This window comes from Rhinopithecus roxellana, chromosome 12 (genome assembly GCF_007565055.1).
Source record: "Rhinopithecus roxellana isolate Shanxi Qingling chromosome 12, ASM756505v1, whole genome shotgun sequence".
Lineage (NCBI taxonomy): Eukaryota > Metazoa > Chordata > Mammalia > Primates > Cercopithecidae > Rhinopithecus > Rhinopithecus roxellana.
In genome coordinates, this window is record NC_044560.1 from 76,726,552 (window position 1) to 76,749,100 (window position 22,549).

Sequence of the window (22,549 nt, forward strand, 5' to 3'; positions counted from 1 at the left end):
GCAGCGTATTATGGAAATGCTTCAACAGATATTACAGATACATTCTTCTAATTCACCTTTGCGAGCTTTCCCTGTTTCTTTTCCTTCTGCCCTGTTAGAAGGGGATTTTCCAGTGCCTCCAACCCCACAGCTTCCTTACCTTTGTCTGGCAAAGTTTTCTCAGTGCCTTTCCTGCCATTGGGGGAGGGAGAAAAGGAAAAGATAAGAAAATTTGAGGAACTGGATTTGTTTCCAATTATTCATGCTCCTTTTACTCCTAATGCTCAGTTTCCAAATGGTGGCAATGATGTCCAATTTACTGCCTTACAATTTAAATTTTTGAAAGAAATGAAAGCTGCCATTTCTAACTATGGACCTCAATCTCCTTTTGTCCTTGGTCTTCTTGATGCTTTTTCATCAGAAAATGTGATGATTCCTATAGACTGGGAGACTTTGGGGAAGGCTGTTCTTGATTGTTCTCAGTGGTTACAATTGCACAGCTGGTGGATGGACGAGGCGCATGTGCAGGCTAAAAAAAAATACTACGTGTGATCCCCCAGGACCCACTGAGGAACAACTCACAGACATGGGCCAATATGCTACTCTTAATGCTCAGGCTGGCCTAGATGATGTCGCCCTTACTCAAATCAAGACTTTGTTTTTAAGGGCCTGGAATAAGGTAGAAATAGCAGGAAAACCTTCCCTCTCCTTTGTGAAGATTTTACAGGACGCAAATGAACCATATCCAAATTTTGTAGCCCATTTTCAAGATGCTGTCTTGAAAACTGTGGGTGTTGGCCCTACTTCAAAAATTTTGTTATAAACATTGTCTTTTGAAAATGCTAATGCTGACTGTCAAAAATTGTTGAGACCATTAAAGGCCAGTGGGGCCAATTTAGATAAATATATTAGAACTTGTGCTGGTGTTGGAGGGGCTATTTATAATGCTCAGTTATTTACTGGAGCCCTATCTAAAGCCTTAAAAGAAAATAACAAGCAAGGTATTTGCTTTCAATGTGGTAAACCTGGACCTTTCAAGAAAGAATATCATGAAAAATTAAACACTTTTATCCCTCAAGGCAAAAAGCTGCCTTCAGAGGTGTGCAAACGTTGTGGTAAAGGTCAACATTGGACAAATAAATGTCGTTCCAAAACTGATAAAAGTGAAAATTTACTGTCTCCTCTCCCAGAAAACAGGAGCCGGGGCCCACAGACTTGGGGCCCCAACAATTATAATGCAAGCCTACCACAGTACCCAGTGAGCAATGGCCTACAACATCAAGGAATAAATTCAAGTCCTCCTTAAGGATACCACCCCTTACCCCAGTTTCCCAACTTTATGCAACAACTAAGCAGAGTGCCACTACTGACTTAGCTATTACTGAGCCTTATACCTTGTCTCCTAATGGAGGAGTATATAAATTAGCTACTGGAGTGTGTGGTCCTTTGCTGAAAGGACATGTAGGACTTTTGTTAGGTCAAAGCAGCAGTACTATACGGGGGTTAATGGTAATTCCAAAAATTATTGATCCTGATTTTACTAATAAAATTCTTATTATGGTACAAGTCTCACAATTTATGCACCTAGAGGCAGGGGAACATATTGCACAATTACTTTTATTGCCTTTTTTTCCGTTCCTATCTAGAGCGGTATCTCGACAGGGAGGGTTCAGTAGCACAGGAAAAACTGTTTTTTAGGAAACTTTAGTTTCTAATCAAAAACCCTTATGTTCATTGCACATTAATGGAATAGTTTTTGAAGGGTTAATTGACACGGGGGCGGATTTGTCTATCATTTGTTTAAATCAGTGGCCTATGCAATAAAAAAAACAAAACAAGTTTCAGTTACACTCACTGACTTGGGTGCTACTTCTATGGTTTATCAAAGCATAGAACCTTTAACCTGTGTCGGTCCTAAAGGTCAACAAGGTCAAATTTTTTTTATATTGTTCCTATCAATATTAACCTTTGGGGACAAAATCTTTGACAACAATTTGGTGCTTTTTTAAACATTCCTCGTATTTCTTCAGCTGCCAAAAATATGATGTTCAAAATGGGCTACAATCCTTTAAACTCACAGCCACTGTTCACCAGCCTCAACCTTTACAATTAAAGTGGAAAACTCCCACCCCTGTTTGGGTGGAACAGTGGCCATTATCTAAAGAAAAACTTGGTGTTTTAAAAGAGTTAGTCAAAAAAACAATTGGCTGAGGGGCATATAGAGCCACATACTTCTGCATGGAATTCCGCTGTCTTTGTCATATAAAAAAAAAAAAAAAAAAAAAAAGTAAAAAATGGCGTTTATTAACTGATCTTAAAACTATAAATGTTTACATTCAACCTATGAGGAGTTTACAGCCTGGTCTTCCTAATCCCACTCTTATCCCACAAAGTTGAAAATTAATGGTCATAGATCTCAAGGATTGTTTTTTCTCTATTCCATTACAACCTCAAAATTATAAAAAGTTTGCCTTTATTATTCCTAAAAATAATAATGGGCAGCCCACTCAAAAATATCAGTGGAAGGTTCTTCCCCAGGATACGCTTAATAGTCCTACTTTATGTCAAAAATTCATACAGAGGACTTTAAATCCTGTAAAAAATCAGTTTCCAAATGTGTTAATTTATCATTATATGGATGATATTTTATTGGCTACCCCTAATGTAACCCTCCAAAATCAAGTTTTTAAGGTTTTACAACAACAGTTAATTCATTATAATTTACAAATATCTCCTAAAAAAATACAAACTCAGTTCCCCATTCAATATTTGGGGTATCTATTGGCTAGAAAACAAATCCACCCACAAAAGGTTCAAATTAGGAGAGATCAACTTATGACCCTTAATGACTTTCAAAAATTGTTGGGGGATATTAATTGGCTTCGTCCCATCTTAGGTATTCCTATTTATAAATTGCAACATTTGTTTGCTGCCTTAGAAGGGGATTCAAATTTAAACAGTTCTCGACAATTATCCCCTACTACAAAAGAGAAATTGTCTTTTGTAAAAAATAAAATTAGTAAAGCTCACCTTGATTATATTATACCCGATCTTCCACTCTCTTTATGTCTTTTTCATACTCCTCATTCACCAACAGCCATCTTACATCAAAATAATAACATTCTAAAGTGACTATTTTTGGCTAATAAAGCCATTAAAAAAATTTACCCTTATATTAATAAATTGGCTAAATTAATTATTAAAGGGCAACATAAAACTCATCAATTGCTTGAAATTAACCCTGCAAAAATTATTACCCGATTATCTAATCAATACATTAAATCTCTACTAAAAACTCATAAAAGATAACAAGTGACTTGCGCTAAGTATACTGGTTCCTTTTCTCAACACTATCCCAGTCATAGATTATTTGCTTTTTTACAACAATATTCTTTCCTGCCCTATAATCCTATTTCTTATACTCCGGTTAAAGGTCCCACCTTTTTTACTAATACTTCCAACAATAAAAAAGCTAGATACTGGACATCAAATAATTCAAAAATTTCTCACTATCCATTTAAATCTGCACAACAGGAAAAACTTTTTACCATTCTTATGGTACTACAAGATTGGCCTCAAACCCCTTGTAATGTAGTGATTCCCAACATACTGTATATGTGACTCAGTATATTTCTCAAACTTCTTTACCATTACCCCCAAAAACCCCTTTACAAAAACTATTTTCCTTATTGTTTTTGACTCATACTTCCCATACAACCCCCCTTTTTATCACTCATATTCGTTCACATTCAGCTTTACCGGGACCTTTAACTTTTGGTAATAGGCAAATTGATTCTTTACTTGTTGGCAATGTCCAACAGGCTCAAAATAAACATCAATTACATTGGTTTATGATTACAATGGCGATTTTCTTTTTTTTTTTTTTTTTTTTTGAGACGGAGTCTTGCTCTGTCGCCCAGGCTGGAGTGCAGTGGCCGGTTCTCAGCTCACTGCAAGCTCCGCCTCCTGGGTTCACGCCATTCTCCTGCCTCAGCCTCCCGAGTAGCTGGGACTACAGGCGCCGCCACCTCGCCCGGCTAGTTTTTTGTATTTTTAGTAGAGACGGGGTTTCACCATGTTAGCCAGGATGGTCTCGATCTCCTGACCTCGTGATCCGCCCGTCTCGGCCTCCCAAAGTGCTGGGATTACAGGCTTGAGCCACCGCGCCCGGCTTACAATGGCGATTTTCTATAACACACCGTCAAGCCCAAACTATTGTCAGAGCCTGTCCATCTTGTGCTCCTATTATTGCACCCTTTTTAAGTCCAGGTATAAATCCCCGAGACACTCAACAAAATCATATTTGACAAATAAATATAACTTATATTTCTTCTTTTGGTTGTTTAAAATATGTTCATCATATAATTAATACTTGGTCACACTTCCAATGGGCCACACCATTACCCTCTAAAAAAGCTGATTCTGTTATTACTCATTTACTTACTTACTTTACAGTTATAGGAGTTCCTACTACATTAAAAACTGACAATACTCCTACTTGTTAGTCTCACAAATTTGCTGCCTTCCTCTCTTCATACCACATTCGTCATTCCACTGGTATTCCATTTAACAGTCAAGGTCAATTATTTAAAAAGCTAATACTACCTTAAAATTACAACTTTTAAAACAAACGGGGGAAGTGGACGAGATTCCCCAAAACATCAAATTCTGAAAGCTCTTTTTACTTTAAATTTTCTTAACTATTGGCGCCAATTACAGCAATCTGCAGCGGTAAAACATTTTCAACAACCATTAAAAAAGCCACAAGCTAACAATCTGTGGGTGTACTATCCTTCATTACAAGGCCAATATTTAAAAAGAAAAGTTTTACAATGGGGTCGAGGTTATGCTCTCGTTCGTACAGGTGCCAGAGACAAGTGGTTCCCATCCCGACGGTTGAAGCAGTGCCATGGCGAAGAGGAGCTGGCTGAAGGACTTCCTGGCGACATTTCAAAAATTAAATCTGAGTACTCAGAAAACCTTCACCTTCGAAACTCGACGAGCGGAACCCCCAACATGGGTCAGCTAAAAAAGTTTACTCAAGAAGCTGAAGGGGTTGTTCAACAAGCTAGACAGCCCAAAACCTCACTGACCTTATTTCTGGCTATGCTAGCTGTAGTAAATTGCCAGATAACAGCTGGAGAATTCACATATTGGGCTTATATTCCCTTTCCACCCTTATATCAAGGTGTGGCCTGGGGAGACAAAGAAGTTTTAGTATTTACTAATGATACTGCTTGGATGCCATCACCTTTTTAAAATCAGGATCCTGAGTTAGACACGGGTATAATAAACAGTTCATATCAATTTGGGGTGAAAGGGTTACCTATATGTCTTGGGAACAGTCCACATTGTTTACATGCTTCTCATGAGACTTGGGCTGTATGCTGTAATCATAGTCACATTGCTGCCTTTACTATGATTGTTGTTACTCAGAGTTTTAAATATAATCATATTGCTATGCTTAACGAAACCTCGCCTACTACATTATCCTTATGTCCTATTCCTGACGTGTCCGGAGGTGTTTCCCAATTAGAGTGGATTAGATGTAAACGAAGTAGACCACGATTATTATTAGAGGTAAAAGGTAGGAATTACAGATACCTTGTCACTGACTGAAGTGTGCATGGAGATTTTCAGACTAAGTTTAGCCACATTAGCCTACAATGACATAAAATTAATCACAGCATTTATGCTGATGGTAATGAAACTATTATTTGGCATGATGGTGGCTTGTCGCCCTCTATGCCACATTTGGCCAACACCTCACAAATACAAAGTCATATATGAAAGTTACTAGCTACTGGCAAACCAATGTCTACTTTTACGGGAAACATGTCTTTAAATACCACTAATCTTTCTAATCCTTTGCATATATCTTTACATCGAAACAGATCTAGATATGTCATTGCTTGTGTTAAAAAAACCTTACTTGTTGTTAGTGAGAATCTTTAAATGGGATAATAATACAGAAGTAGTTAACCGTATGGGCAATTGTACATTTTTAAGCTGTATAAATACTACTTGATGGCATAATAATTGGAATGAGACTTACTCCAATATATATATTTTAAGAGCTAGAAAAAAAACCTGGTTACCTGTAAACTTGACACACACCTGGAGTAAATCTACTGGGGTTACTCAAACTTACAAAGTAATGCAAAATCTTGTCCACCGCAGCCGAAGAGTGGTTGGGATCGTCGTAACAACAGTAGTGGGACTTGTGGCCATTGCTTCCACCGCCGCTGTTGCTGGACTGGCGTTACATCAGAGTATCCAAAATGCAGAGCTCGTACAACAATGGCATGAACAATCTCACTTGTTGTGACAACAACAACGAGACATCGATGCTCATTTGACTAAACGAGTAGATAACTTAAAACAAGTGGTTTCTTGGATAGGGGATCAGCTAACAGTGTTAAATACTTGAGCCTTGTTAAAATGTGACTGAAATACTACTCAATTTTGTATTACCCCTGTTCCTTTTCACAGCACTGTGCATAATTGGACAAAGATAAAAAGGCTTTTAATTGGCCATAAAAATCTTTCCCTAAAAATACAAAAACTAACACACAATATTTCTAAAACGTTTCATAATCAGTTACCATTGCTGATTGGCACTAATTTAACAACTGGTATTGCACAAAGCTTGAAATCTTTAAACCCTATGAGTCCTATAAAAACTTTACTGACTTCTGTTTCTAGTAATGTATTGATTGTTGTTTTTGCCTTTGTCATTTTCACAGTCTTCTGGAAACAGTGCCAAAGGGCAAACACCGAATCCCAGTGAGCCCAACATGTGATGATGGTTTTGAAAGAAATTCAAACCTGTAAATAAAGAAGGGGGAGATGTAGAGGACTGCGTGCTCACAAACGAGATGTTCCCGATAAGCCCTGCTTTTGCAGACAAAGCAGGACGGTCCTTCTCTGCAAACAGAAAGGACAAAGGAGCCAGCTGTAAACAGTGGGCTCTGGGAACTGGTCAATGTTTACTGATCTTGGGAGTCAAGGAAAGGTCAGAGAAGCAACACATGCCCCACGACTTGGTAACATTCCACAAACGGCTGTATAAAATAAAGCAGTGTGTGCCGTTTGGCGCGGCCGCCATGTATGTCTTGTCCTGTGTTGTCTTGTGTGTTCATTCCTTTGTTTAGGAAACACACAGACCCCAACATACAGTTACATAGTTTCTTAATTTGTACAATCAAGATGGAAATTTCCCATTTATATAATCACAGGTTAATTGTAGTTCATAGTTGGTTAAGCCTGAATTTTGTTTCCCCAATGTAGTAATTTACAAGAAAAATAATGTGCTTGAATTATTAATATTTTTTTCTTTCTTTTCTTGAGACAGAGTTTCACTGTTGTTGCAAAGGCTGGAATGCAGTGGTGTGATCTCGGCTCAACGCAACCTCCACCTCCCAGATTCAAAGTATTCTCCTGCCTCAGCCTCCCGAATAGCTGGGATTACAGGCATGAGCCACCGTGCCTGGCCGAATTAAATTTTTTAAAAAGTAGATTATCAGGCCTGGAACAGTAGTTTACACCTGTAATCCCAGCACTTTCGGAGGCCGAGGCGGGTGAATCACGAGGTCAGGAGTTCTAGACCAGCCTGGCCAACATGGTGAAACTCTGTCTCTAATAAAAATACAAAAATTAGCCAGAAGTGGTGGCAGATGCCTGTAATCCCAGCTTCTCAGGAGGCTGAGACAGATAATTGCTTGAACCCGGGAGGCAGAGGTTGCTGTGAGCCGAGATAGAGCCACTGCACACCATCCAGGGCAACAGAGTGAGACTCCGTCTCATATTAAAAAAAAAAAAAAAGTCCAGGTGCGATGGCTCACGCCTGTAATCCCAGCACTTTGGGAGGCCGAGGTAGGCGGATCACCTGAGGTCGGAAGTTCAAGACTAGCCTGACCAACATGAAGAAGCCCCATCTCTACTAAAAATATAAAAATTAGCCAGGCCTGGTGGCACATGCCCATAATCCTAGCTACACGTGGGGCTGAGGCAGGAAAATCTTTTGAACCTGGGAGATGGAGGTTTCGGTGAGCCGAGATGGTGCCATTGCACTCCAGTCTGAGCAACAAGAGCGAAACTGTCTTAAAGTTCAGAAGCCTGTTGAAAGGAAATAAACTTAAGTAGCATTTGATTAAGAAATATTTTAGGTTGGCCACTGAAAACAAATTCAGCTGATTTACTTATTTGTTTTTGTTATAATTTTTTGAGATGGAGTCTTGCTCTGTCGCCCAGGCTGGAGTGCATGGCACGATCTTAGCTCATGGCAACTTCCACCTTCTGGGTTCAAGCTATTCTGCCTCAGGCTCTGGGGGAGCTAGGACTACAGGTGCCTACTACCATGTCTGGCTAATTTTTGTATTTTTCATAGAGACGGTGTTTCACCATATTGGCCAGGCTGGTCTCGAACTCCTTACCTTTTGATCTGCCCGCCTTGGCTTCCCAAAGTACTGGGGTTACAGGTGTGAGCTACCGTGCCCAGTCCGATTTATTTATTTATTTTTTAATGAGAAAAAGGAGACAATGTGCTGAGTCTGTGTCTGGCTATGTGATAGGTAAGAAAAGAGAACACCATCTGAGTCATTATGGGAATGATGTTTCTTTCCAGATACTGTTCCTGGAGCACACAAAGGATGGAGAATTTTATTTTATTTTATTTTACTTTATTTATTTCTTTTTGAGATGGAGTCTTGCTCTGTCACCCAGGCTGGAGTGCAGTGACCTGATCTCAGCTCACTGCAAGCTCCGTCTCCCGGGTTCATGCCATTCTCCTGTCTCAGCCTCCCAAGTAGTTGTGACTTCAGGCGCCCGCCACCTCGCCCGGCTAGTTTTTTGTGTTTTTTAGTAGAGACGGGGTTTCGCCATGTTAACCAGGATGGTCTCGATCTCCTAACCTCGTGATGCGCCCGTCTAAGCCTCCCAAAGTGCTGGGATTACAGGCTTGAGCCACCGTGCCCGGCCGAAGAATTTTATTTTATTTTATTTTTTATTTTTTGAGAAGGAGTCTTGCTCTGTCACCCAGGCTGGAGTGCAGTGGCCGGATCTCAGCTCACTGCAAGCTCCACCTCCCGGGTTCCTGCCATTCTCCTGCCTCAGCCTCCCAGGTAGCTGGGACTACAGGCGCCGCCACCTCGCCCGGCTAGTTTTTTGTATTTTTTAGTAGAGACGGGGTTTCACCGTGTTAGCCAGGATGGTCTCCATCTCCTGACCTCATGATCCGCCCGTCTCAGCCTCCCAAAGTGCTGGGATTACAGGCTTGAGCCACCGCGCCCGGCCGTTTTTATACTTTATAGAAGAATTTTAAGGGTTTTATGCACTATTATTATTATAGTAAGAAATTTTATATGTGTCTGTATAGTTATACTTACTAGAAAGTTATTTGTTTATATATGGTTTTTTGATGCTGTCTAGAATCATTTTAAGTTTTCAACATAAAAGACTTATTTTAGCATTTCTCTTGTTATATATGCAGAGTCTCACTCTGTTTTGGGGCTGATCTTGAATTCCTGGTCTAAAGTTTTCTGACTGCCTTGGCCTCCTAAAGGTATAGGATTACAGACATGAGCCACTGTGCCTGACCACCATGTAGCAATTTTTTTTTTAAACTGTGTTAGTGGTGATGAACACCCTTACCTTTCATTATGGAAAGTCTTTTTTTTTTTTTTTTTTGAGACGGAGTCTCACGCTGTCGCCCGGGCTGGAGTGCAGTGGCCGGATCTCAGCTCACTGCAAGCTCCGCCTTCCGGGTTCACGCCATTCTCCTGCCTCAGCCTCCCGAGTAGCTGGGACTACAGGCGCCCGCCACCTCGCCCTGCTAGTTTTTTGTATTTTTTAGTAGAGACGGGGTTTCACCGTGGTAGCCAGGATGGTCTCGATCTGCTGACCTCGTGATCCGCTCGTCTCGGCCTCCCAAAGTGCTGGGATTACAGGCTTGAGCCACCTGCGCCCGGCCGGAAAGTCTTTATTTTTTATTGTTTTTTAAAGTAAAATAATTTCTGATCAAGTATTATGGATTAAGAATTTTTTTATTACATCAAAATTTGGAAAGCTCTGTTTTTTGTTTTTTGTTTTTCATCTTCAAGTAACCTGTGTACTACTTTATTTTTATTTATTTTAATTTTTCATAAGTTATTGGGGTACAAGTGGTGTTTGGTTACATGAGTAAGTTCTTTAGTGGTGATTTGTGGGAGTTTTGTGCACTCATCACCCGAGTTGTATACACTGCACTCTATTTGTAATCTTTTATCCCTCGTTTTCCTCCCACTCTTCTCTGCAAGTCCCCAAAGTCCACTGTATCATTCTTTTCTCTTTTTTCTTTTTTTGAGACAGAGTCTTCGCTCTGTCACACAGACTGGAAAGCAGTGACACGATCTCAGCTCACTGCAAGCTCCGCTTCCCAAGTTCACGCCATTCTCCTGCCTCAGCTTCCCCAGTAGCTGGGACCACAGGCTCCCGCCACCACCCCTAGCTAATTTTTTTTTATTTTTTAGTAGAGACGGGGTTTCACCGTGTTAGCCAGGATGGTCTCGATCTCCTGACCTAATGATCCTCCCTCCTCGGCCTCCCAAAGTGCTGGGATAACAGGCCTGAGCCACCAGGCCCGGCCTCACTGTATCATTCTTATGCCTTTGCATCCTTATAGCTTAGCTCCCACATATCAGTGACAACATGTTTGGTTTTCCATTTCTGAGTTACTTTACTTAGAATGATAGTCTCCAATCTTATCCATGTTGCTGTGAATGCCAATTAATTTATTCCTTTTTATGGTTGAGTAGTGTTGCATCAGATATATATCTCACAGTTTCTTTATCCACTCATTAGTTAATGGGCATTTGGATTGGTTCCATGATTTTGCTATTGTGAATTGTGCTGCTATAAACGTGTGTGCAAGTATCCTTTTCATGTATTGACTTCTTTTCCTCTGGGTAGATACTCAGTAGTGGGATTGCTGGATCAAATGGTAGTACAACTTTTAGTTCTTTAGGAATCTCCACACTGTTTTCCACAGTGGTTGTACTAGGTTTACGTTCCCACCAGCAGTGTAGAAGCGTTCCCTGATCACCGCATCCACACCAACAAATACTGTTTTCTGATTTTCTTTTCTTTGTTATAACCATTCTTGCAAGAGTAAGGTGGTATCCTATGGTGATTTTGATTTGCATTTCCCTGGTCATTAGCAATGTTGAGCATTTTTTCATATGTTTCTTGGCCATTTGTATATCTTCTGTTGAAAATCGTCTATTTATGTCCTTAGCTCAGTTTTGATGGGATTTTTTTTTTTTTTTTTTTCTCGCTGCTTTGAGTGCATTGTAGATTCCAGATATTACTTCTTTGTCAGGTGTATGGATTGTGAGGATTTTCTCCTACTCTGTGGGTTGTCTGTTCACTCTGGTGTTCCTTTTGCCATGCAAAAGCTCTTTAGTTTAATTAAGTCCCTATTTTGACACTATTCCACAAGATAGAGAGAGAACCCTCCCTAATTTATGCTTGTTTTAATTGCATTTGCTTTTGGGTTCTTGATTATGAAATCCTTGTCTAAGCTAATGTCTAAAAGGGTTTTTCCAATGTTATCTTCTAGAATTTTTATAGTTTTTTTTTACCCTTTCCCCATTTTATGTTTTTGTTTGCTTTGTTGAAGTTCAGTTGCCTGTAATATTTAGGTTTATTTCTGGGTTCTCTATTCTGTTGCATTGGTTTATGTGCCTATTTTTATACCAGTACCTTGCTGTTTTTGTGACTTTGGCTTTATAGTATAGTATGAAGTCAGGTAGTGTGATGCCTTCAGATTTGTTCTTTCTGCTTAGTCTTGCTCTGCCTATGGAGGCTCTTTTTTTGTTCTATATGAATTTTAGAATCATTTTTTCTAATTCTGTGAAGAATGATGATGGTATTTTGATGGAAATTGCATTTAATTTGTAGATTGCTTTTGGCAGTATGGTCATTTTCACAATATTGAGTCTACCCATCCATGAGCATGGACTGTGTTTCCATTTGTTTGTGTCACCCGTGATTTCTTTCAGCACCGTTTTGTAGTTTTCCTTGTAGAGGTCTTTTCCCTCTTTGGTTAGGTATATTCCTACTTTTTTTTTTTTTTTTTTTTTTTCACAGCTATAGTAAAAGGGGTTGAGTTTTGATTTGACTCTCTGCTTGGTCGCTTTGGTGTCTAGAAGAGCTACTGATTTGTATACATTAATTTTGTATCTGAAAGCTTTCCTGAATTATTTTATCACTTCTAGGAACTTTCTTGAAAAGTCCAGGGTTTTCAAAGTAAACGATCATATCATCAGCAAACAGTGACAGCTTTACTTCCTCTGTACCAATTTTGATGTCCTTTATTTCTTTCTCTTTTCTGCTTGCTCTGGCTAAGACTTCCAGTACTCTGTTGAAGAAGTGTGGTGAGAGTGGATATCCTTGTCTTGTTCCAGCCCTCAGAGGGAATGCTTTCAACTTCTCTTTATTTAGTATTATGCTGACTCTGAGTTTGTCATAGATGGCTTTTATTACCTTGATGTATGTCCCTTGTATGCCAGTGTTGCTCAGAGTTTTAATCATAAAGCGTTGCTGGATTTTGTTGAATGCTTTTTCTGCATCTATTGAGATGATCATGTGATTTTTGTTTTTATTTCTTTTTATGTGGTGTATCACATTTATTGACTTGCATTTGTTAAACTATCCCTGCATCACTGGTATGAAACCCACTTGATCATGGATTCTGTTTTTGATATGTTGTTGGATTCAGTTAGCTAGTATTTTATTAAGGATTTTAGCATCTATTTTCACCAGGGACATCAGTCTGTGGTTTTCTTTTTTGATTAATGCCCTTTTCTGGTTTTGGTATTAGGGTGATACTGGCTTCATAGAATGAATTAGGAATGGCTCCCTCTTTCTCTGTCTTGTGGAATAGTGTCAATAGCATTGGTACCAATTCTTCTTTGAATGTCTGGTAGAATTCTGCTGCATATTGTCTGGCCCTGGACATTTTGTTGGCAATTTTTCAATTACCATTTGAGTCTCGCTGCTTGTTATTGGTCTGTTCAGGGTATCTAATTCTTTTAAGCTGGGTGGGTTGCATTTTTCCAGAAATGTATTCATTTCTTTTGGGTTTTCTAATTAGTGCACTTAAAGGTGTTCATAGTAGCCTCGAATGACCTTATTTCTGTGTTGTCAGTTTTAATATCTCCCATTTCATTTCATTTCTTTTCTTTTCTTTTTTTTTTTTTTGAGATGGAGTCTCGCTCTGTTGCCCAGGCTGGAGTGCAGTGGCCAGATCTCAGCTCACTGCAAGCTCCACCTCCCGGGTTTACGCCATTCTCCTGCCACAGCCTCCTGAGTAGCTGGGACTACAGGTGCCCACCACCTCGCCCAGCTAGTTTTTTGTATTTTTTTTTTTTTAGTAGAGACGGGGTTTCACCGTGTTAGCCAGGATGGTCTCCATCTCCTGACCTCATGATCCGCCCCTCTCGGCCTCCCAATGTGCTGGGATTACAGACTTGAGCCACTGCGCTGGGCCGCGTTTCATTTCTTATTTAGGTTATTTGGATTTTCTTTTTTTCTTGGTTAATCTTGCTAATGGTCTATCAATTGTATTTATGTTTTTAACGAGCCAGATTTTTGTTTTATTTATCTTTTGGGTTTTGTTTGTTTCAATTTCATTTCATTCCACTCTGATTGTGATTATTATTTTTTTTCTTCTTCTGGGTTTGGGTTTCATTTGTCCTTGTTTCTCTAGTTCCTTGAGGTGTGAACCAGAGTGTCAGTTTGTGCTCTTTCAGACTTTCTGATATAGGTGTTCAGGGCTATGAACTTTCCTCTTAGCACCGCCTTTGCTGTATCCTAGAAGTGTTGATAGGTTGTATCACTTTTGTTGTTGAGTTTGAAGAATTTTTAAATTTCCATTTTGATTTCATATTTGACCCAATGATTATTCAGGAGCAGGGCTTTAAATTTACATGTATTTGCATGGTTTTGAAGGTTCCTTTTGTAGTTGAATTCCACTTTTATTCCACTGTGGTCTGAGACAGTGTTTGATATAATTTCATTTTCTTAAATTTATTGAGGCTCATTTCATGGCCTATCATACGGTCTATTTGGAGAAAGTGTTGAATAGAATGTAGATTCTGCAGTTGTTGGATGGAATGGTATGTATATATCTGTTAAGTCCATTTGCTCCAAGATATAGTTTAAATCCATTGTTTATTTGTTGACTTTCAGTCTTGATGACCTGTCTAGTGCTGTCAGTGGAGTACTGAAGTCTTCACGATTATTGTGTTGCTGTCTATCTCATTTATTAGGTCTACTAGTAATTGTTTTATAAATTTAGGAGCTCCAGTGTTAGGTGCATATATGTTTAGGATTGTGTTATGTTCCTGTTGTACAAGACCTTTTACCATTGTATAATGTCCCTCTTTGTCATTTTTAACTGCTGTTGCTTTAAAGTTTATTTTGTCTTATATAAGAATAGCCCTTATGAACCTCTTGTTTAGTGTGATATTGTGGGGTTCTCTGGCTTAGGTGAATAGCAAGTCATTTTCATGAATTACCTCATGCCATTGGGGAAGAGGTATCCTCATTTAAAAATTTTTTTATAGTGGTTCCTGTGTCTCTCATTCTGTATTATTTAATTTATTTGAAATTTTAAAAGTTAATTTATTAATCTTCATTGTTTTATGGTAGCTTTCCAAAAATTTTATACTTTTTTGATTGGGCCACGTTTCCCTAATATTCCATACATATTGTAATCATTAATTAAAATTTGTACATCAAAAAACCTACCTGTTACAATCTTCATAATGTGCCCTTGTCCTGGAAGTCTGAAACCAATTGTCTTGGCTAGAAATTCTGAGAGGCTGTCAAACAGATTCTTAGAATGCATCTTGTTTGAAATTTTTTTTCTTTTTTTTTTTTTGTTAGGTAAAGAATGTTATTCATATTTCTTCTTAATAGTAGTGACTTGCTATATCTATTTTTTGTGTGTGGTACCGCATTCTCTGCTGCTGTAACGTTTAACTTTGGTCTCAGCAGATTCATGCTGTCATTTTATTTTATTTTTATTTTTTTATTTTTTATTTTTTTATTTTTTGAGACAGAGTCTCGCTCTGTTGCCCAGGCTGGAATGCAGTGGCCAGATCTCAGCTCACTGCAAGCTCCGCCTCCCGGGTTTACGCCATTCTGCTGCCTCAGCCTCCCCAGTAGCTGGGACTACAGGAGCTCGCCACCACACCCAGCTAGTTTTTTGTGTTTTTTTTTTTAGTAGAGACGGGGTTTCACCATGTTAGCCAGGATGGTCTCGATCTCCTGACCTCGTGATCCGCCCATCTTGGCCTCCCAATGTGCTGGGATTATAGGCTTGAGCCACCGAGCCCGGCCGATTTTATTTTATTTTATTTGTTTAATTTTTTTTGAGACGGATTTCACTCTGTTGCCCAGGCTGGAGTGCAGTGGCATGATCTCGGCTCACTGGAAGCTCTGCCTCCAGGGTTCATGCCATTTTTCTGCTTCAGCCTCCCGAGTAGCTGAGATTACAGGCACCCGCCACCACGCCCGGCCAATTTTTTGTATTTTTAGTAGAGATGGGGTTTCGCCGTGTTAGCAAGAATGGTCTCGATCTCCTGACCTCCTGACCCACCCGCCTAGGCCTCTCAAAGTGCTGGAATTACAGGCATGAGCCACCGTGCCTGGCCTCAAGCTGTCATTTTAAAGTATGTCACCATTTCTTTCAGCACTTTATGTCATGAGAGACAAAACCAGTGTCTGGAAAGGCCCCTAGAAGCCAGAAATAAATATGTATGTGCCACTGTTTTATATGTCTTTAGTAATGAAATCAGGAGTTGGCAATTTACTTGTTTTGTTTTGAGACAGAGTCTCACTCCGTCACGCTGGCTGGAGTACGATAGCACAATCTCATCTCACTGCAATCTCTACATCCCAAGTTCAAGTGATTGCCTCAGGCTCCCGAGTAGCTGAGACTACAGACGTGTGCCACCACACCTGGCTAATTTTTGAGTTTTTAGTAGAGATGGAGTTTTTCCATTTTGGCCAGGCTAGTCTTGAACTCTTGATCTCAGGTAATCCACTTGCTTTGGCCTCCAAAAGTGCTGGGATTACAGGTGTGAGCTGCCATTCCTAGCCAACAATTTACTTCTAAAGACAGTATGTCCTTTTGGGGAGCAGGAAGCGCTGCGTTCGGAAACTGTAACAGACTTCTCTTTCCTTTTATGTGGCTGTTTGCATTGTGCTTACTTGGGGCACTCTACACACTTAACTCATTTATAAATTTTCAACAAATGTATTTTGGTTAGTATATTTTTGTTACATTTATATGTCTATGAAGAAATTAGGGCCTGTCTTATTTTGCTGTGCCATCTTGCTTATGTGGTTTGTATAATTTTATAGGTTAGATTTGTAAAGTATATTTATCTGAGTCTAGCGCGTGGAATAATTTGTTAATTTCATTTCTTCCAGTTATGCATTCTCATTTTACACAAGACTTTTGGCCAGATCAGAGCATAAAAGATTCTTTCCAAGAAGTAATACTGAGAACATACACAGGACACAGGATGTGGACATAAGAATTTACGATTAAGAAAAGACTGTAAAAGTGTCAATGAGGGTAAGATGCATGAAGAAGGTTATAATAAACTTAACCAATGTTGGACAACTACCCAAGGAAAAATATTTCAGTGTAACAAATATATGAAAATCTTTCATAAATATTCAATTTCAAATAGACATGTTTAGTGAATGCTGAAGAGAAGTTAAAAGCTTTGCAACATTTCTTATATTTGTAAGGTTTGTCTTCAGTATGAATTACCTTATGTTTAATAAGGGTTGAGAACCATTTAAAGGCTTTGCCACATTCTTCACATTTGTAGATATTCTCTCTAGTATGAATTCTCTTATGTTGAATTAAGTGTGAAAGCATGAAAAATGATTTGCTACATTTTATACATTTCAAAGTTTTCTTTTTAGTCTGTCTAATCTTATAAGACAATTCATACTGGAAAGAAACCCTACAAATGTGAAGAATGTGACAAAGTTTTTAACAATTCTTCAACCCTTCTGAACATAAGATAATTCATACTGGGAAGAAACCGTACAAATGTGAAGAATGTGGCAAAGCTTTTAACCATTTCTCAGCCCTTAGGAAACATAAGATAATTCATACCGGGGAGAAACCATACAAATGTGAAGAATGTGGCAAAGCTTTTAACAATTCCTCAACCCTTTTGAAACATAAGATAATTCACACTGAGGAGAAACCGTACAAATGTGAAGAATGTGGCCAAGCTTTTAACCATTTCTCACACCTTACTAAACATAGGATAATTCATACTGGAAAGAAACCCTACAAATGTGAAGAGTGTGGTAAAGCATTTAGTCAGTCATAAAACCTTACTAAATATAAGATAATTCATTCTGGAGAGAAACCCTACAAATGTGAAGAATGTGGCAAAGCCTTTAACCAGTCCTCACACCTTACTCGACATAAAATGATTCATACTGGTGGGAAACCCTACAAATGTGAAGAATGTGGCAAAGATTTTAACCATCCTTCAACCCTTACTATACATAATATAATTCATACTGGGGAGAAACCCTAAAAGTGTGAAGAATGTGTCAAAGCTCTCAACCATTTTACAAACCTTAATACACATAAGATAATTTATACTAGAGACAGACCCTTCATATGTGAAGATTGTGGCAAAGCTTTTAACCAGTCCTCAAGCCTTAATAAACAGAAAACAAATCATACTGGAGAGAAACCCTACAAATGTAAAGCATGTGACAAAGCCTTTAGTCCTCACACCTTAAATACACATAAAATAATTGATACTGGAGGAAAACCCTACAAATGTAATAAAGGTGGCAAAGCTTCTAACCATTGCTTAGCTGTTACTTAAAATGAGAGAATTCCTAAAGAAGACAAATTCCGCAAATGTGAATAATATGGCAAAGCTTTTAACTGGTCCCCAAATCTCACTGAATGTAAGATAATTCATACTGAAGAGAAACCCTTCAAATGTGAGGAATGTGGCAAAGCTTTTAATCAGTCCTCAAATCTTACTGAACATAAAATAATTCATACTAGAGACAAACACTGCAAATGTGAAGAACAGGCAAAGCTTTTAACCAGTCCTCTAACTTTACTCAACATAAAATTATTTATACTGGAGAGGAATGCTACAAATGCAAAGAACTTGGCAAAACTTTTAAGTACTTCTCAAAACATACTGAACATAAGATAATTCATACTGGAGAGATACTTTACAAATATGAAGAATGTGGCAAAGCTTCTAACAGGTTCTCAAATCTTACTGAATATAAGACAAATTGGAGAGAAACCCTCCAAATATGAAGAGTGTGGCAAAGCTTTTAACTGGTCCTCAAACCTTACTGAACATAAGGTAATTCATACTGAAGAGAAACCCTACAAATATAACTACTGCAGCAAAGCTTTTAACTGGTTCTCAGACCTTACTCAACATAAGATAATTTATACTGAAGACAAACTGTAAATGTGAAGAATGCGGCAATGCTTTTAATCAATTCTCAAACTTTACTAGACATAAGAAAATTCATACTGGAGAAAAACCCTACAAATATGAAGAAGGTGGCAACGCTTTTAGCCAGTCCTCAACTCTTGCTAAACAAGATAATTCAATGGGAGAGAAACCCTACAAATGTGAATAATGCCATAACCATTCTTCAATACTTAATACACAATTTATACAACCTGCAAATGTGAAGACTGTTGCAAAGCTTTTAACTGGTCCCCAAACCTTACTGAACATAAGACAATTCATAATGGAAACTAGCCTTACAAATATGAAGAACATGCAAAGACTGTAACCATTTCTCACATCTTACCACACACTAAGGTAATTCATACTGAAGAGAAATCCTACAAATGTGAAGAATGTAACAAAGTCTTCAACTGACCTTCAACTCGTACTAAACATTAAGAGAACTCATACAGAAGATAAATTTTATAAATACGAAGAATGTGATAAAAGCTTTGAAAACATTCAACCCTTATTGCACATACCATAATTTATGCTGCAGTGAAATTCCACAAGTATGAAGAATGAGGCAAAGTTGTTTTTTGTTTTTTTTTTTTTTTGAAATGGAGTCACACTCTGCCACCCAATCTGGAGTGCAGTGGGGCAGTCTTGGCTCATTGCAACCTCTGCCTCCTGGGCTCAAGCAATTCTCCTGCCTCAACCTCCCAAGCAGCTGGGATGACAGGCGCCTGCCACCACGCCCAGGTAATTTTTGTGTTTTCAGTAGAGATGGGATTTCACCATGTTGACCAGGCTGGTTTTGAACTTCTGACCTCAAGTGATCCACCTGCCTTGGCCTCCCAAAGTGCCCCAAAGTGCTGGGATTACAAGCACCTGGCTGAATGTGGCAAAGTTTTTAATAAGTTATGAAATCATACTGGAGAGAAACTCTACAAACCCAAAAGACATGACAGTGCTCTTGAGAACACCTTAAACTTTTCTAAACATAAAAGAAACCATAGTGTCAAGAAATCCTAGATATGAGTAATGTCACAAAGCCTTTAAATGGTTGTCACACTTGATTGTAAGATAATTTATCCTGGAGACAACTCTATGAAGAATGTGGCAAAATATTTAACGAATACTCACACCTATCATGTAGGAAAGCATTTGTACTTGAAAAAAAAAAAAGTACACCTATAAAGAATGTGGAAAAGGCATTAATATCTGCTCACATCTTAACATCACAGAGTTTGTACTTAATACAAACATTAAAAATGCAATTACTGTCAGAATATCTTTTAGAAAATATAAGCCTTAGAATGGTGAAGAGTATTTCTTTTGGTGACAAACATTACGAATATAAAGACCGTTGTATACTCTATTTGTACCACAGATCTTGTTGTGCATATTTTGTACTAGAGAAAAACCTTAAAGTTGCTCAAACTTTGTTCATTATCGGGGAATTTATAATGGAAAAAAAACTTACAGATGCAATAAATTTGGAAAAGAAGTTGATAAACTACAGCTTAGAAAACAGTATACTAAGATTTTTTTTTGTAGATGCAGTAAATATGAAAAATATTCAATCCAAAATTAACTCTATGTAAATGTCAGAGAATTCACAGTAGAAATGTTAAGGCACTGGCACTTCAGACATTACACTAAATCAGAGGGTTGAGTATAAAAAATAATTTCAATCTAAAATTTAGGTAAGCTACTTGCATATAACTTTAAAAAGGAGATGATTTTTTGGAGAATTATAATCACATTTGAAGTATTTTTTTGTATACTTCAAATATCAAAAAAATTAACCTTGCAATATTGAAAACATTTACAGACTCTTTGAAAAGCAAATAAGGATGTAATTCAACTCTCAAATTACTTCATGCTCTTCAGTCCTGCTTTATTTAAATGTGAAAGCATGCTATCAATTGTTGCTGCATCAGAGATATGAGATTCGTTTTTATTAGGTGGGCATTACTTATGACCTTTTTCTTAAAGGAGAAAGGATATTAAAATATAAAATGCATGATAAAAATCTAAGTGGAGAGGCTTTTTGTGGTTAACTTGCAATATTGAGTGATGTATGAGGTAGGTGTTCTGAGGAATATATTTTTGTGCATTATAGTGAGAGAAAAACATTTTAAAATTGTAGTTAAGATTAAAATTAAATTAGTGATGTATTATATTAATTGTGCTTTTATGTAATGCAGTACATTCATAAATTTTTAGATTATATGTGAATTTAATTTTTTAAACATATTTTGACATGTTAAGTCTACTGTATATTCAGTGATGTGTTATGTCACTCACTTGAACCTATCCCACCTTACTCAAGGGCATAGGTAAGAGATGGCAACAGTTTACTATTTGGTAACAGCGGAACAACATCTCTAGTAATCTCTTTTTTCAGTGGCTTTAACGTGCAAATAAGTTCAAGAATATTGTTCTTGTAGGTTAATTTTTATACTTTTAATCTTATTTAAACTTCTTTTTCTTTTTTTTTTTTTTGCCTTGACAGATTTAAACTTATTTTTCTTAACTTTTAATACACATAAGATAATTTATACTAGAGACATACCCTTCATATGTGAAGATTGTGGCAAAGCTTTTAACCAGTCCTCAAGCCTTAATAAACAGAAAACAAATCATACTGGAGAGAAACCCTACAAATGTAAAGCATGTGACAAAGCCTTTAGTCCTCACACCTTAAATACACATAAAATAATTGATACTGGAGGAAAACCCTACAAATGTAATAAAGGTGGCAAAGCTTCTAACCATTGCTTAGCTGTTACTTAAAATGAGAGAATTCCTAAAGAAGATAAACTCCGCAAATGTGAATAATATGGCAAAGCTTTTAACTGGTCCTCAAATCTCACTGAATGTGGTCCTCAAATCAACTTTTGTGGGTACATAGTATGTATATATATTTCTGCCATGTATAGCATATTTTGATACCAGCATAAAATATGTAATAATCACATCAGGGTAGGTAAATGAGGGATTCATCACCTTCAACATTTATTCCTTGAATTACAAGCAATCCAAATCTACACTTTTAGTTATTTTGAAATGTACAACTCAATTGTTATTTATTATAGGATCATTTTTGTGATCATAATAAAAATCATATAGGAATGTAAATAAAATCCATACATATCTGGGTCCTCAGTCAATATTTTTTTAAATTTGTTATCTATTTTTCTTTGAACCTGTGGCCACTATGCCTGGAAACATATACCTACAGACTTTTTAAAAAATTTACTTTATTTTTGCAGTTGCAAAATTTAATAGAGTGAAAACAGAGCTCCCGTACAAAGCAAGGGGACCCAAAGGGGGTAGCCAGTGCCGGCTCGAATGCCTGGGTTTATATCCTGATCATTGTCCCTCCCCTTATGCTCTCAGGCAAGATGATTGGCTATTTCTTTACCTCCCATTTTTGCCTAATTAGCATTTTAGTGAGTTCTCTTTACTATCTGTTCGTCGGGTGTTAGCTAAGTTGCAAGCCCCGTGTTTAAAGGTGGATGTGGTCACCTTCCCAGCTAGGCTTAGGGATTCTTAGTCGGCCTAGGAAATCCAGTTAATCCTGTCTCTCTGTCCCCACTCTCAACGGGAAAACCCAAGTGCTGTTGGGGAGGTTGGCTGACGACTGCTCTAACTGCTTCCTGCTGAATTGGGGTGCAGTAGGGGTTGTGCCATTGAGATTTCCTCAGGAGCAGTGCCTTTGATGTCATCAACATTGGAGCACGGGCTAGCAGGCCAGTCCAGGGGTTCACGGTAGATCTTAGTCATTTACTGCATCTAGGGCTCCATTTGAAGAATGATTTGTAGCTTTACAGCTTTGATTCTGGAAGAGAGAAAATTAACAAGGAGGTTAAAGATACAGGGATTGAAATGTATGGCCTGCAGTGCAGGGGATTATTTCTTTGGCAGACTTCACAGGCCCTGACTATCTGCTTGATGGTTTTAAAAAGGCCTCCTCTAGTAAATAATAATTTGGCCATCTGATAGGTGCTATTAATGCCTAAATGAAAGGTTTGGTGAAG

The 22,549-nt window shown here is 38.1% G+C and overlaps 1 pseudogene; it reads left to right on the forward strand.

Annotated features, from left to right (window-relative positions):
* The first annotated feature begins 18,269 nt into the window (after window positions 1–18,269).
* LOC115900739 lies at window positions 18,270–19,535 on the forward strand (annotated as a pseudogene).
* The last annotated feature ends 3,014 nt before the right edge of the window (window positions 19,536–22,549 follow it).